This window comes from Fundulus heteroclitus, chromosome 8, assembly GCF_011125445.2.
Source record: "Fundulus heteroclitus isolate FHET01 chromosome 8, MU-UCD_Fhet_4.1, whole genome shotgun sequence".
Taxonomy (NCBI): domain Eukaryota; kingdom Metazoa; phylum Chordata; class Actinopteri; order Cyprinodontiformes; family Fundulidae; genus Fundulus; species Fundulus heteroclitus.
The window spans coordinates 29,645,794-29,660,195 of record NC_046368.1 but is presented as its reverse complement, the minus strand read 5'-3'; positions in this window follow the sequence as shown (position 1 = coordinate 29,660,195).

Genomic DNA, 14,402 nt, shown 5'->3' with positions numbered 1-14,402 from the left:
TTGGTTCTGCTCCTTGGGCTCCTAGCTGTCCTAGCTAACCCTGCTAGATTTCCTAGCTAACCCTCCTAGCGTGAATGTTTACTCCAGTTTAGACTTCAGTGCTGGCATTTCAAACATAAATTAATGGCGCTCCTTCCAGCTCGCTCTCTGCTTCGTTGTCACTTCCTGTAATTGTTTGGTAATCAGACCAAATTTCCATCCCGCTCTACCGACACCAACGGTGACCACAGCCGAACCGCGGCAGCGACTGAAGGCTCTCTCTGTGTCCCGCCCCACTCCAGCTTTGATTGGCTAGCATGTTGCCGTCAGTCGTTGATTTGATTGGTTAAATTGTATGATTGACACATCAAAGATGTGTCAATCATACAATTAGATAACCCTAAAAGGACGATGGCCACTCCGAGGTGTATAAAAAAAAAAAGACAGCCTCCAGTCCAGGGCGGGCACAGCTGGCTCACAGGGCGGGCACGGCCCCCCAATGCCCGCCCATGCCGCCGGGTCTGCTGCACGTCCCTGCTCCGACTGTTCCCTGCCCTTATGATGACAGCGCCAACAAGCTGGAAGGATTTAGTGTGTGTGAGTGTGTAAATATGGATATAATTTAGTTTCATTAAGATATAAAGATATATAGGAAAATATATTTCTAAATTACATCTCCGTCCAGTTGATGGCGGTAATGCACACAGTATGTAAACTGCCAGAAAACACAATAGAAAAAGAAGAAGCAGAAGGTGGATGGTGGAGTTGGTTTGGCGTGGGGTGATCCTTGGTGTCGGCAGTGGAAATTATAATCGATTGATGGTTAAAAAATTTAAATTAAGAACTGAAAGAGAGGAAGATGAAGATAAAGAAATAGGAATAGGAATATCTCGGACTGTGGAAGTCGGCGTCGAGGAAATGCTCAAGACGCTATTGGGAAACCCATGGACTGGTGAAAGAACTTTGGTCAAAGACTACGGCGGATAGACACAGCTGTGCTGTGAATGGACCAGAGTGGGAAAATAGTTTAGATAACGAGAGTGACGGGAGCAGTGAAACATTGAATAGTGAAAGGATGAATCCAAAAAGAGGAAATTCTTCATTGAAGGCAGGTGAGGGAAAGAGGGGAAGGGTGGAGAAAAACTGGGATATGTCTGAATAAGAAATGGAGGGGGAAATAAGGGAGTTCAAAGTAATTGTTAGAGTTAACGAGGAGAAGGCTTTGCAAGCGATCAGTCCAGTTAAACTTTCCATGATTCTGAAGAATCAAGTGGTGGACATTACTAATGCAAAAGTTCTAAGGGATGGAAACTTAATGATAAGTTGTAATACAGAAGAAAAAAAAAATCAGAGCAAGTAGGATGAAAGAAATAGGAAAGTATAAAGTGACAAGTGTGAGTCTCATACAAGAAGGAAGTAAATGGAGGAAGGGAGTGATTTGGGGGATCCCGATTGAGGTTTCAAATGAAGAAATTAAGTCAAACCTCAGAGGAGGAAGAGTTAAAGATGTAAGAAGGCTTCAAGCCTTTAAAAATGGCGAGAAAATGAACAGTGAAAGTGTTTTGATAGAGTTTGATGAAGAACGACTTCCAGAGAGAGTCTATTTAGGATATTTGACTTACAATGTAAGAGAGTATGTCCCACGACCGGTTAGATGCTTCAAATGTCAAAGATTTGGACATATAGCATTCACATTTAAAGGAAAGAGAAGGTGTGCACATTGTGGAGAGGATCATGAATATGAGCATTGCAATAAGAGCAGGCAGCCAAAATGTTGAAATTGTGGTGGCAGCCACAGTGTGGCAAATGGGGGCTGTGAAGTAATGAAGAGGGAGGTGCAGGTTCAACAAGTCAGAATACGCAACAAACTATCCTATGCAGAGGCTGTTAAAATGGTAAAGCAAAGAACAAATGTTGGGGAGGAAAACAGGACAAATACAGAATCAAACCAAGCAAAAGAAGATAAAGTATGTGTGAATTTAAAAAGTTAGTGACATTTATTGCAGGAGTTATAAATGCAACGATGGAAATTAAGTCAAAAACAGAAAGAATTCAAGTCATTGTGAAAGCAGCAGCAAATCATCTTGATATTAATGAATTGACATGGGAGGAAGTAAGGGATGACCTCAGTGTGCAGGCCAGTCAGAAGGCAGCATGGATAGGATAGCTACACTATGGTCTGGCTTCTTCAATGGAATGCAAGAAGTTTAATATCAAATGGACAGGAATTAAAGCATTACATTGATAAATTAGAAGAAGCTCCAGAGGTTATCTGTATACAAGAAACTTGGTTAAAACCCCAATTAGAATTTAAAATCTTAAATTAGTATTAAAACTATAGATTTAACCCTGGTGTCCAGAGATTTAGCTGGGTTATGTGAGTGGGAAATGGAGCAAGAAACAACAATAGGCAGTGATCATTTTCCAATTTTTTTGTAAAATCCTAATTTATAAAGAGCATGGGGAGGTAGGAAGGAAGGAAAGATGGATATTTGGTAAGGCAAAATGGAATATATTTAAATATGTGAGAAATACATGGATGAAGTCAATTTAAATCTAGATACAGAAAGTATAGAGGTAAAGATTAGGGAAGTTATAATGAAAGCAGCAAAAATAGCAATTCCTATAAGTAAAGTTAAGAAAAAAAAAGAAAGAGATACCTTGGTGGACACAGGAGTGCAGCGAAGCAATAAGGAAATGAAATTGAGCTTTTAGAGTAATGAAAAGAACATATAATTTAAAAAAATTTATTGAATATAAAAAAAGATCAAGCAGAAGTAAGGAAAGTTATTAAGAAGGCAAAGAAGACAAAATGGAGAGATTTTTGTGATTCAATAGGCAGAACAACTCCTATAGCTAAGGTATGGGGAATGATTAAGAAAATGAGGGGAAATAGACCAGAGAGAACATATCCAGTTCTAAAACACGAAGAAGGAACAGCAGTAACAGATGAAGAGAAAGTAGAAGTAATGGCAAGAACATTTGCAAATATCCATAGTTCAGATAATTTAACAGAAAAGGGGAAAATTTAGGAAGGAACAGACAAGAAGGATAAATGATTTTATTTTAGAAGGAGAAACAAATCCAGGAAATGTCATGGATGTTTATTTTTCTGTGCAAGAAATGAAGAGAGCGATATTTAGATCAGGATTAACGGCACCGGGGAAAGATCAGATATGCTATATTATGTTAAAACACTTAGGGAAACAAGCTGAAGAAAAACTTTTAGGTTTATATAATAAGATTTGGAAAGAAGGAAGATTACCTTCTAATTGGAAGGAAGCAATTATTGTGCCAATTATTAAACCAGGAAAGGATCCAACAAACTCTTCAAGTTATAGACCAATTGCACTTACTTCATGTTTAGGAAAGATTATGGAAAGAATGATAACAGAAAGGATCACATATTATGTTGAAAGTAAAGGACTTTTGTCTCCATGTCAAAGTGGATTCAGAAAAGTATGGAGTTCAATGGATCCAGTTGTGTGTTTGGAATCAGATATAAGAAAAGCTCAGATCAATAGAGAAGTAGTAGTAGCAATATTTTTTGATATTGAGAAAGCATATGACATGGTATGGAAGGATGGGTTGCTTATAAAATTATATAAAATGGGGATAACAGGAAGGGCTTATAATTTGAATAAAGATTTTTTGTTTAATAGTTATACAGGTATAGATGGGAGTAACAAGATCTGATAAATATAAAATTGATAATGGAACTCCACAGGGAAGTATTATCAGTCCTTTATTATTTTCAATTGTGATTAATGATGTTTTTACAGAAGTAGATCAGGATGTCATGCAGTCATTATTTGCTGATGATGGAGCTTTGTGGAGAAAAGGGAAAAATGTAAGATTAGTATATAAGAAAATACAAATCGCTTTTAAATGTGTTGAAAATTGGGCTTATAACTTGGGAGTTAAATTCTCAGTTGATAAAACAAAGACTGTTGGATTCAGTAGGAAGAAAATTCAGGAAATTGATTTAAAAATGTATGGAGAAAAAATAGAAAAAGTAAGTAAATTTCGTTTTTTAGGAATCATATTTGATCCCAAGCTTTTATGGAGTGATCATGTAAAGTATATTGAAGGGAAACGTAAAAAAGTAATAAATATAACTAGAAAAAGCTGTTCCTGCATAACAGCGAGTGAGAATGCTAATCTGCACAATGATTGAGCAGAAGATGCAGAAAACATTGAAATCAGATTTGAAGAATTAAAAAAAAATAAGAATTTGAAGAATTTGAAAAATTTGAAGAATTTGAAAGATTTGAAGAATTTGAAAAATTTGAAGCAATTTGAAAAATTTGAAAAATTTTAAGAAATTTGGAGAATTTGAAAAAATTTGAAGGAGTTGGAAAAATGTAAAGAATTTGAAAAATGTGAAGAATTATTTTTTTTTTTAAAATAGAAGAATTTCAAAAAAATTTGAAGGAATTTGAAAAATTTGAAGGAATTTGAAAAATTTGAAGAATTTGAAGATTAAGAACAATTAGAAGAATTGGAAGTATAGGAAGAATGTGAAAAATTTGAAAAATGTAAAGAATTTAAAGGAACTAGAAAAAGCTGTTCCTGTGAAACAGCAGTGAGAATGCTTTCCTGCAGAATGATTGAGGAAAATGAAAAAAAGAACCAAATTTAACATGAAAAACACCTGAAGGATTAGAAAAATGTTATGAAAAAGCTGAACTAGTTGAAGGATATTTGAAAGTTAGTATTAGTAGTAGTAGTATCAGTAGTAGCAGTAGTATTAGTAGTACTATCAATAGTAATGAAAAACAGCTGAAGGATTAGAATAGTGTTATGAGAACTGAACTAGTTTAAGATAGTTGAAGGATTTTTTAAAGTTAGTATTAGTAGCAGTACTACCAGTAGTAGTAGTAGTATCACTAGTAGTAGTATCAGTAGTAGTAAGAGTAGTATCGGTTGTAGTAGTAGTAGTAGTAGTAATATCAGTTGTATCAGAAGAATCTGAAGGAATTCGAAGAACTTGAAAGATTTAAATTTGAAAAAAATTGAAAAATTTGAAGAATTTATAAAATGTAAAGAATTTGAACCATTTGAACAACTTGAATAATTTGAACAATAACAAGAATTTGAAAGAATTTAAAGGAATATGAAAAAGTTGAAGAATTTGTAGTAGTAGTAGCAGTGGTAGTGGTAGTAGCAATAGTAGTATCAGAAGTAGTAGTAGTAGTAGTAGTAGTAGTAGCAGTAATAGTAGTAGTAGTAGTGGTAGTTGTAGTTGTAGTAGTAGTAGTAGTTGTATCAGTAGTAGTAGTTGTATCAGTAGTAGTAGTAGTAGCAGTAGTTTTAGAAGTAGTAGTAGTAGTAGCTGTAGTAGTAGTAGTAGTAGTAGTGGTAGTAGTAGTAGTAGTAGTGGTAATGGTGGTAGTAGTAGTAGTAGTAGTAGTATCAGTAATAGTAGTGATAGTAGTAGTAGCAGTTGTAGTATCAGTAGTAATAGTAGTAGTATCAGTAGTAGTAGTTGTTGTAGTAGTAGTTGTATCAGTAGTAGTAGTAGTAGTATCAGTAGTAGTAGTAGTAGTTGTAGTTGTATCAGTAGTAGTAGTAGTAGTATCAGTAGTAGTAGCAGTAGTATCAGAAGTAGTAGTAGTAGTAGCAGTAGTATCAGAAGTAGTAGTAGTAGTAGCAGTAGTAGTAGTGGTAGTGGTAGTAGTGGTAGTAGTAGTAGTAGTAGTAGTATCAGTAGTAGTAGTAGTAGCAGTATTATTATTATTATTATTAGTAGTAGTATCAGTAGTAGTAATTGTAATAGTATCAGTAGTAGTAGTAGTAGTAGTAGTTGTTGTATCAGTAGTAGTAGTAGTAGTAGTAGTAGTATCAGTAGTAGTAGCAGTAGTATCAGAAGTAGTAGTAAAAGTAGCAGTAGTAGTAGTAGTGGTAGTAGTAGTAGCAGTAGTAGTAGTATCAGTAGTAGTAGTAGTAGTTGTAGTTGAATCAGTTGTAGTAGTAGTAGTAGTAGTAGTAGTATCAGTAGTAGTAGCAGTAGTATCAGAAGTAGTAGTAGTAGTAGCAGTAGTAGTAGTAGTAGTGGTAGTGGTAGTAGTAGTAGTAGTGGTAGTAGTAGTAGTAGTAGTAGTAGTATCAGTAGTAGTGGTAGTAGTAGCAGTAGTATTATTATTAGTAGTAGTAGTATCAGTAGTAGTAATTGTAATAGTATCAGTAGTAGTAGTAGTAGTAGTAGTAGTAGTAGTAGTAGTAGTATCAGTAGTAGTAGTAGTAGTAGTAGTAGTAGTAGTAGTAGCAGTAGTATCAGAAGTAGTAGTAAAAGTAGCAGTAGTAGTAGTAGTAGTGGTAGTAGTAGTAGCATTAGTAGTAGTAGTAGTAGTAGTAGTAGTAGTAGTAGCAGTAGTATTAGTAGTAGTAGTAGTAGTATCAGTAGTAGTAGTTGTAATAGTATCAGTAGTTGTATCAGTAGTAGTAGTAGTAGTAGTAGTAACTATGTGAAAGGGAGCATGTCCCTGACCTATAGTAACCTCTAGCCAGCAGAGTTCTGTTGTCATGGAAACTCACTCACAGCTGCTGGTGTCCGTCTAAAAAAAGTAAAAAAAAAGTGCATCATTTAGAAGGATGCAGGTCCAAAGCATTTTCAGGATTTTGCACATTCGCTACTCCCGAACAAATTGTTCCTACGGAAACACCGTAACAGTTATTGACAAAATTCCTTTTTTGTGAGTGCCAGAAGGGTCTGGACATTAATGTGTAAAAGTATCATGCCTGTACATGAAATGGTTTAGGAGTAGCGACGATGTAGAGAAGGGCGTCATTTGGGGGGATGGAAGTCTGATCCTGTTTTAGCATTTTCCCAAAACGCTACTTCCGAACAAATTGTTCCTGCGGCAAAACCGTAACATTTATCGACAAAATTCCTTTTTTGTGAGCGCCAGAAGGGTCTGGACATGAATGTGTGAAAGTGTCATGCCTGTACATGAAACGGTTTAGGAGTAGCAATGATGTGAAAACATGTGTTGCTTGGGAATGTCAGGTGTGATTTTTCACCACACCTCCATAGAAAATCAATGGAGAGCTTTTAGGCGTCGTGGTGCTCTGGGGTGATTTGCGAAAAATCTATAAATCCCACCCCAATGAAGGTTACATTTCCAGAATCCAGACAAAAATTCCTACGTTTTGATGTATAATTTATGTGAATAGAGTGAAAATTGAGCGAGTGAGAAGTTGTTCAGAGAAGGAAAATCTATAGGAACGGCAGAGTGGCCACAGTAAATTAACTCCCTAGCAACCATAGCAACGCATTCATTTTTCTGAATTTTATGAAAATGCTAAATTACTTTAAGGAGGTACTATATGAAAATGGTGAAAGATATGAAAAAGCTGAAGTAGCTGAAGATAGCTGAAGGTTATTTAAACATTTTAAAAGTTGAATGGTGTTTCTAGCTGAAAGTAGGCTGAAGCAGTAAGCTGTCAAAAAGCTGAAAAATTTGAAGAATTTGAAGAATTCTCCATTCAATTTCAATGAGAGCAAAAAACTCACAAAAAGTTAAATATTTTAAATATTATATAAGTTATAATTACCAAAAGACAAAGCAGTAATGTCGTGAACGTGCTGAGCGTTTTGATACGAAAAATGTTTAAATCGGTTGAAGTATGCAGGAGTAGTTAGATGCCAAAAAACGTGCGCAATAATAATCAAGACCTGAAGGAACTTAATAAGTGAGAATGCTGTATAGCATTGTTATGCCATAACATGCCATGATAATTGGATCCTGATCAGTAAGGAAGAGGTGACAAAAAGAATTCTGTCTTGCTGCAGACATGGCCGGAAGGACGGCCTCTATTCCTCTCTCTCTCCTACTGAGGGCCCTTCTTCTCGGCAGGAGGTCAGCTGTGACCACCTCCTTACAGATAAAAGGTCCGTGTACCTTCAGGCAATTCGATTTTTTTCCGGAAAACCAAAACGGAAAACGGAAACTACTTCCGTTTTCTCGTTTTTCCATTTAAAATAAAAAACGGGAAAACGGAAAACAAAGCTGTTTTTCCGTTTTTGTCAACACAATTTAGAAACGGAAAACCAGAAAAACTTAATGAAAAAAACGGCCCGTTTTTCGATTTTGCCCATTCATTTTTCCATTTTCTTCTTCAGATTGAAAGACGAAGACGGTCTTCACGGCTGGCCCGGAAGTGCAGAAAAATATTTCAAAATAAAAGCCTAGATGTACGCGTAACATAATGCAAGCCTGAAAAAAAAATTATGAAGCGGAGAGATGTCTTTTGAATAAAAAGAGAACCTTTTTACGTTGCAACATGATAGTTTATTGTAGATACGTGAGCTTTATTACATTATTGTGTGTTTTATTGGTAGAACATGAAACACAAAGGCTGATTAGATGCTGTAAACCAAAAACATAAAAGCAAAGTTTATTTGATGAAGATTTTTCTCATCAAGCAAAACCCACCTTCGCATAGGATTACTGTCTATATGTGTCTTGTTTTTAGTGAACAGTACATATTGTTGAAGCTAACAGAGAAACAAAGATTTTTTTTATTTAATTGATTTATCTTCACCCACAACAAAAACAAATAGGGGAGACCGGGGCACTTTTTACACTCATACATAAATATTGGAATCAAAACACCATAAATAAAAAACATATGTACCAGATGAAAGAGCAAAGTCACAGGTATATATTTTGTAGTTGTGTATTATTTATATCTTATTTTTGTGCAGAGTTATAAGCGATCTAATGGAGATTGTCCCCATGTGACAAGTTGCCCCTCCAAAGGGTAACTTGTCACATTATATGGGGTAAGATGTCACACGGGGTTTTGCGACCAATAAAAAAAGGGCAAAATTAATTTTGTTGTTATTTTTTAATGTTAAGTGAATAAATGACAATAACTCACTTTTACTATTTATGAAATACATATGCAACATGCATTACGAAACTGACACTTAAACTTTGAATACAAACAAAAGAAAATCTCAGAGTCAGACTCCTCATCTGAGTTGCAGTTTTGGCATAGCTTATGTAGATTGAATTGCCAGGAGTACATGCATCATATGAAATAAATTGAAATATTATGAAACATTCATTGATAGCTGTCTGACACTGAGTTTCCGCTGGTGTGAATGTTTTACAGTATCACCTCAAAGTACGGTAATTGACAATAAAGTCCTTCGCTGTACTCCTGTTCGACTTGTGACCTAGGGTCACCTGCCTGACTGTCCTCAGCATCACGTCAGGTGCTGCACGGCCATGCTCTGTTTTTCTTTTATAACTCCTGACTGTCTTCTCACTTTGTCCTCTCTTTTAAATCGCTCTTTTTTCTGTAAAAAAATTTAAAATATTTAGTAGGATGTATGGATTTAAATTATTTTTAAAAATGATAATTTTGGGGTAAGTTGTTACATGTGACAACTTACCCCAAAATGATCATGTTTGCTAATGCTTGCTTTTTTGCTAATTACTGTGAATGCAGTAGGCATTCACAGTTCTTGAGATCCTGTTTCTCTTTATTACTGTGAATGCAGTAGGCATTCACAGTTCTTGAGATCCTGTTTCTCTTTATTCTTTATTACTGTGAATGCAGTAGGCATTCACAGTTCTTGAGATCCTGTTTCTCTTTATTACTGTGAATGCAGTAGGCATTCACAGTTCTTGAGATCCTGTTTCTCTTTATTCTTTATTCTTCTTCTTCTTAGTGTTTATTCTTCCTAATGCGTTTTTACTGTTTAAAGTTTGATTCGCTTCTCCTCCTACAATTTTTCTCCGATTTCAACCATTCAACTTTTAAACTATTCAGCTTCTTCTGGAATGGATGGCTATGTCTTTTTGTACTTTTAACTCTTCAACTTTTTAAAATATTCAGCTTTTTCTGCAAATTTTCAGCTTTTTTTCTCCCATAGGAAATGAATGTAATTCACTAAAATTCCGCTCATTTCAGCTGCTTTTTGACAGCTTACTGCTTCAGCCTACTTTCAGCTAGAAACGCCATTCAACTTTTAAAATGTAGTGATATCTTTCAGCTATTATGGTCTATTTCAGCTTTTTCATATCTTTTACCATTTTCATATAGTACCTCCTTAAAATAATTTTGGCTTTTCAAGAAATTCAGCAAATAACATGCGTTGCTATGGTCGTCAAGGAGGCAGTTATAGAGTGCGCACTCTAGAAATTCAACAAATTCTTCTTCTCCGAACAACTTCTTCTCACTCGCTCAATTTTCAACCTATCCACATAAATTATACATCAAAACGTAGGAATTTTTGTCTGGAATCAGGAAATGTAACCCTCATTGGTGTAGCATTTATAGATTTTTCGCAAATCACCTCAGAGCGACACAAACCCGAAACCTCCCCCATTCATTTCCTATGGAGCGGTTTTGAAAAATGACGTCTGAAAATCCAAAACATCACACGTTTTAGCATCGTCGCTACTCCTAAACCGTTTGATGTACAGGCATGAGACTTTCACATATGAATGTCCCAACCCTTCTGGCACTCACAAAAAAGGAATTTTGTGGATAACTGTTACGGTTTTTCCGCAGGAACAATTTGTTCGGGAGTAGCGAATGTGCAAAATCCTGAAAATGCTTTAGAGCTGCATTGTTCCACATGATCCACTTTTTTACATCGTAGCTGTGCCTACACCGATTTTTGTACAAACATAAAAATGAGCAACATAGTCCTCAAAAGCCTGCTGATACTCATAGTGAAATAATTAGTTTTGATATCTCTTATACTTTTTCAGCTAGAGCGATTTGTTCGGGACCTGTTTTTAGAGGATTTTGCAAATTCCTTAAAAAATTCCCTTTAGATCATAATTTTTTACGCCTTTATTAAACTTTTTCCAGCAAAAAACGATAGCTTTTCTTCTTCCCCTATCCGTTACGAACTAAACGCAGAAAAAATTACGTCTCTACCATTTAGGGATCAGGAGATATGAAGCGTTGTTTGGGGCAAAGTTCTCCATTATAATCCAATGGGACTTATTGTGAGCAAAGTGTCTGCACTTGAGTAGACTGGCCGCTGCAGGTGTGTCAGTGAGTTTCCATGACGACGGAACTCTGAGGGCCAGAGGGAGAGGATCAATTGAGATACAATGGCAACTTTCGACGCTCACCGCAGTTGCTGTGATTAATGTAGGAATCTGAAATTCGCACAGTCACTTCCTCTTGACATTTTAAAATTTTCAAGTGACTTTCAGCTATGTGTCATTTTTCTATCCCATTTTGGATTTGACATGCTTTCCTATTGGGCCTTTGCTTCCAACAGGACCTGGCATGATGCCCAGACACGACCCAATTGGCCAATACAGCACCACCCACCTGTGGGAAATGGCGCTACTGACCATTTTGGTCAAATATTGAGTTCTGGGCCCAGATGTGGTGAGGCTGAGTTGCTAAAGGAGGCCGAATCTGACCCATGAACTTTGGTCACGTTTGGTGACATTAAGTATTGGCACCCCTATTTGAGGCACTTCCCAGTACAGGATTTGGACCAAACTGACAGAGTACAATCACCCGGTGATCCTGAGCACAACCATGTTAGCGGCTAATGGTTAGCATGTTGCTAATTGGAAGTAGCTCTAGGAAGCTCGGACAAACTTCTGCTTTACAGAGTCTGTACCTCCTTTATACAGAATGCTCCACAATAAGTTTGGGCCTCGTCACGTAAAGCATCTCCAAGTTAGGAGGTGTCAAACATCCAATGCTTTTCAATGGGGGGCGAAACCCCTTATACTCCCTAGAAATGCAGGCCCACATATGGCTACAGTATATTCAAGTTTGAAATTCTACTTCTGCTTTGTTAAACGATTCAGTGTTTAGAATGAGTTAGGAAATGTTTGGTGCCTTTCCCTCAGTTTTTTCTTCTTCTAATAATTCAGCTATTGTTCTTTCATGTTCAAATTCTTCAACTCTTTCAAATTCTTCAACTTTTTCAACTTCTTCAATGCTTTTCAGCTATTTTTTCTCTTCTTCAAAGATCTTCTGCATCTTTTGCTTAATCATTCAGCTATCTGCATTCACAGTGCATTTTCGCAGGAAATGCAAATTTTTCTAGTTCTTTATTCTTCTTCTTCTTAGTGTTTATTCTTCCTAATGCGTTTTTACTGTTTAAAGTTTGATTCGCTTCTCCTCCTACAATTTTTCTCCGATTTCAACCATTCAACTTTTAAACTATTCAGCTTCTTCTGGAATGGATGGCTATGTCTTTTTGTACTTTTAACTCTTCAACTTTTTAAAATATTCAGCTTTTTCTGCAAATTTTCAGCTTTTTTTCTCCCATAGGAAATGAATGTAATTCACTAAAATTCCGCTCATTTCAGCTGCTTTTTGACAGCTTACTGCTTCAGCCTACTTTCAGCTAGAAACGCCATTCAACTTTTAAAATGTAGTGATATCTTTCAGCTATTATGGTCTATTTCAGCTTTTTCATATCTTTTACCATTTTCATATAGTACCTCCTTAAAATAATTTTGGCTTTTCAAGAAATTCAGCAAATAACATGCGTTGCTATGGTCGTCAAGGAGGCAGTTATAGAGTGCGCACTCTAGAAATTCAACAAATTCTTCATCTCCGAACAACTTCTTCTCACTCGCTCAATTTTCAACCTATCCACATAAATTATACATCAAAACGTAGGAATTTTTGTCTGGATTCAGGAAATGTAACCCTCATTGGTGTAGCATTTATAGATTTTTCGCAAATCACCTCAGAGCGACACAAACCCGAAACCTCCCCCATTCATTTCCTATGGAGCGGTTTTGAAAAATGACGTCTGAAAATCCAAAACATCACACGTTTTCACATCGTCGCTACTCCTAAACCGTTTGATGTACAGGCATGAGACTTTCACATATGAATGTCCCAACCCTTCTGGCACTCACAAAAAAGGAATTTTGTGGATAACTGTTACGGTTTTTTCCGCAGGAACAATTTGTTCGGGAGTAGCGAAATGTGCAAAATCCTGAAAGACGCTTTAGAGCCTGCCATTCACCCAAATGATCCACTTTTTTACATCGTCGCTGTGCCTACACCGATTTTTGTACAAACATAAAAATGAGCAACATAGTCCTCAAAAGCCTGCTGATACTCACAGTGAAATAATTGTTTTGATATCTCTTATACTTTTTCAGCTAGAGCGATTTGTTCGGGACTGTTTTTAGAGGATTTTGCAAATTCCTTAAAAAACCCCTTTAGATCATAATTTTTTACGCCTTTATTAAACTTTTTCCAGCAAAAAACGATAGCTTTTCTTCTTCCCCTATCCGTTACGAACTAAACGCAGAAAAAATTACGTCTCTACCATTTAGGGATCAGGAGATATGAAGCATTGTTCGGGGCAAAGTTCTCCATTATAATCCAATGGGACTTATTGTGAGCAAAGTCTCTGCACTTTGGTAGACTGGCCGCTGCAGGTGTGTCAGTGAGTTTCCATGACGACGGAACTCTGAGGGCCAGAGGGAGAGGATCAATTGAGATAGAATGGCAACTTTCGACGCTCACCGCAGTTGCTGTGATTAATGTAGGAATCTGAAATTCGCACAGTCACTTCCTCTTGACATTTTAAAATTTTCAAGTGACTTTCAGCTATGTGTCATTTTTCTGTCCAATTTTGGATTTCACATGCTTTCCTATTGGGCCTTTGCTTCCAACAGGACCTGGCATGATGCCCAGACACGACCCAATTGGCCAATACAGCACCACCCACCTGTGGGAAATGGCGCTACTGACCATTTTGGTCAAATATTGAGTTCTGGGCCCAGATGTGGTGAGGCTGAGTTGCTAAAGGAGGCCAATCTGACCCATGAACTTTGGTCACGTTTGGTGACATTAAGTATTGGCACCCCTATTTGAGGCACTTCCCAGTACAGGATTTGGACCAAACTGACAGAGTACAATCACCCGGTGATCCTGAGCACAACCATGTTAGCGGCTAATGGTTAGCATGTTGCTAATTGGAAGTAGCTCTAGGAAGCTCGGACAAACTTCTGCTTTACAGAGTCTGTACCTCCTTTATACAGAATGCTCCACAATAAGTTTGGGCCTCGTCACGTAAAGCATCTCCAAGTTAGGAGGTGTCAAACATCCAATGCTTTTCAATGGGGGCGAAACCCCTTATACTCCCTAGAAATGCAGGCCCACATATGGCTACAGTATATTCAAGTTTGAAATTCTACTTATGCTTTGTTAAACGATTCAGTGTTTAGAATGAGTTAGGAAATGTTTGGTGCCTTTCCCTCAGTTTTTTCTTCTTCTAATCATTCAGCTATTGTTCTTTCATGTTCAAATTCTTCAACTCTTTCAAATTCTTCAACTTTTTCAACTTCTTCAACTTTTTCAACTTCTTCAATGCTTTTCAGCTATTTTTTCTCTTCTTCAAAGATCTTCTGCATCTTTTGCTTAATCATTCAGCTATCTGCATTCACAGTGCATTT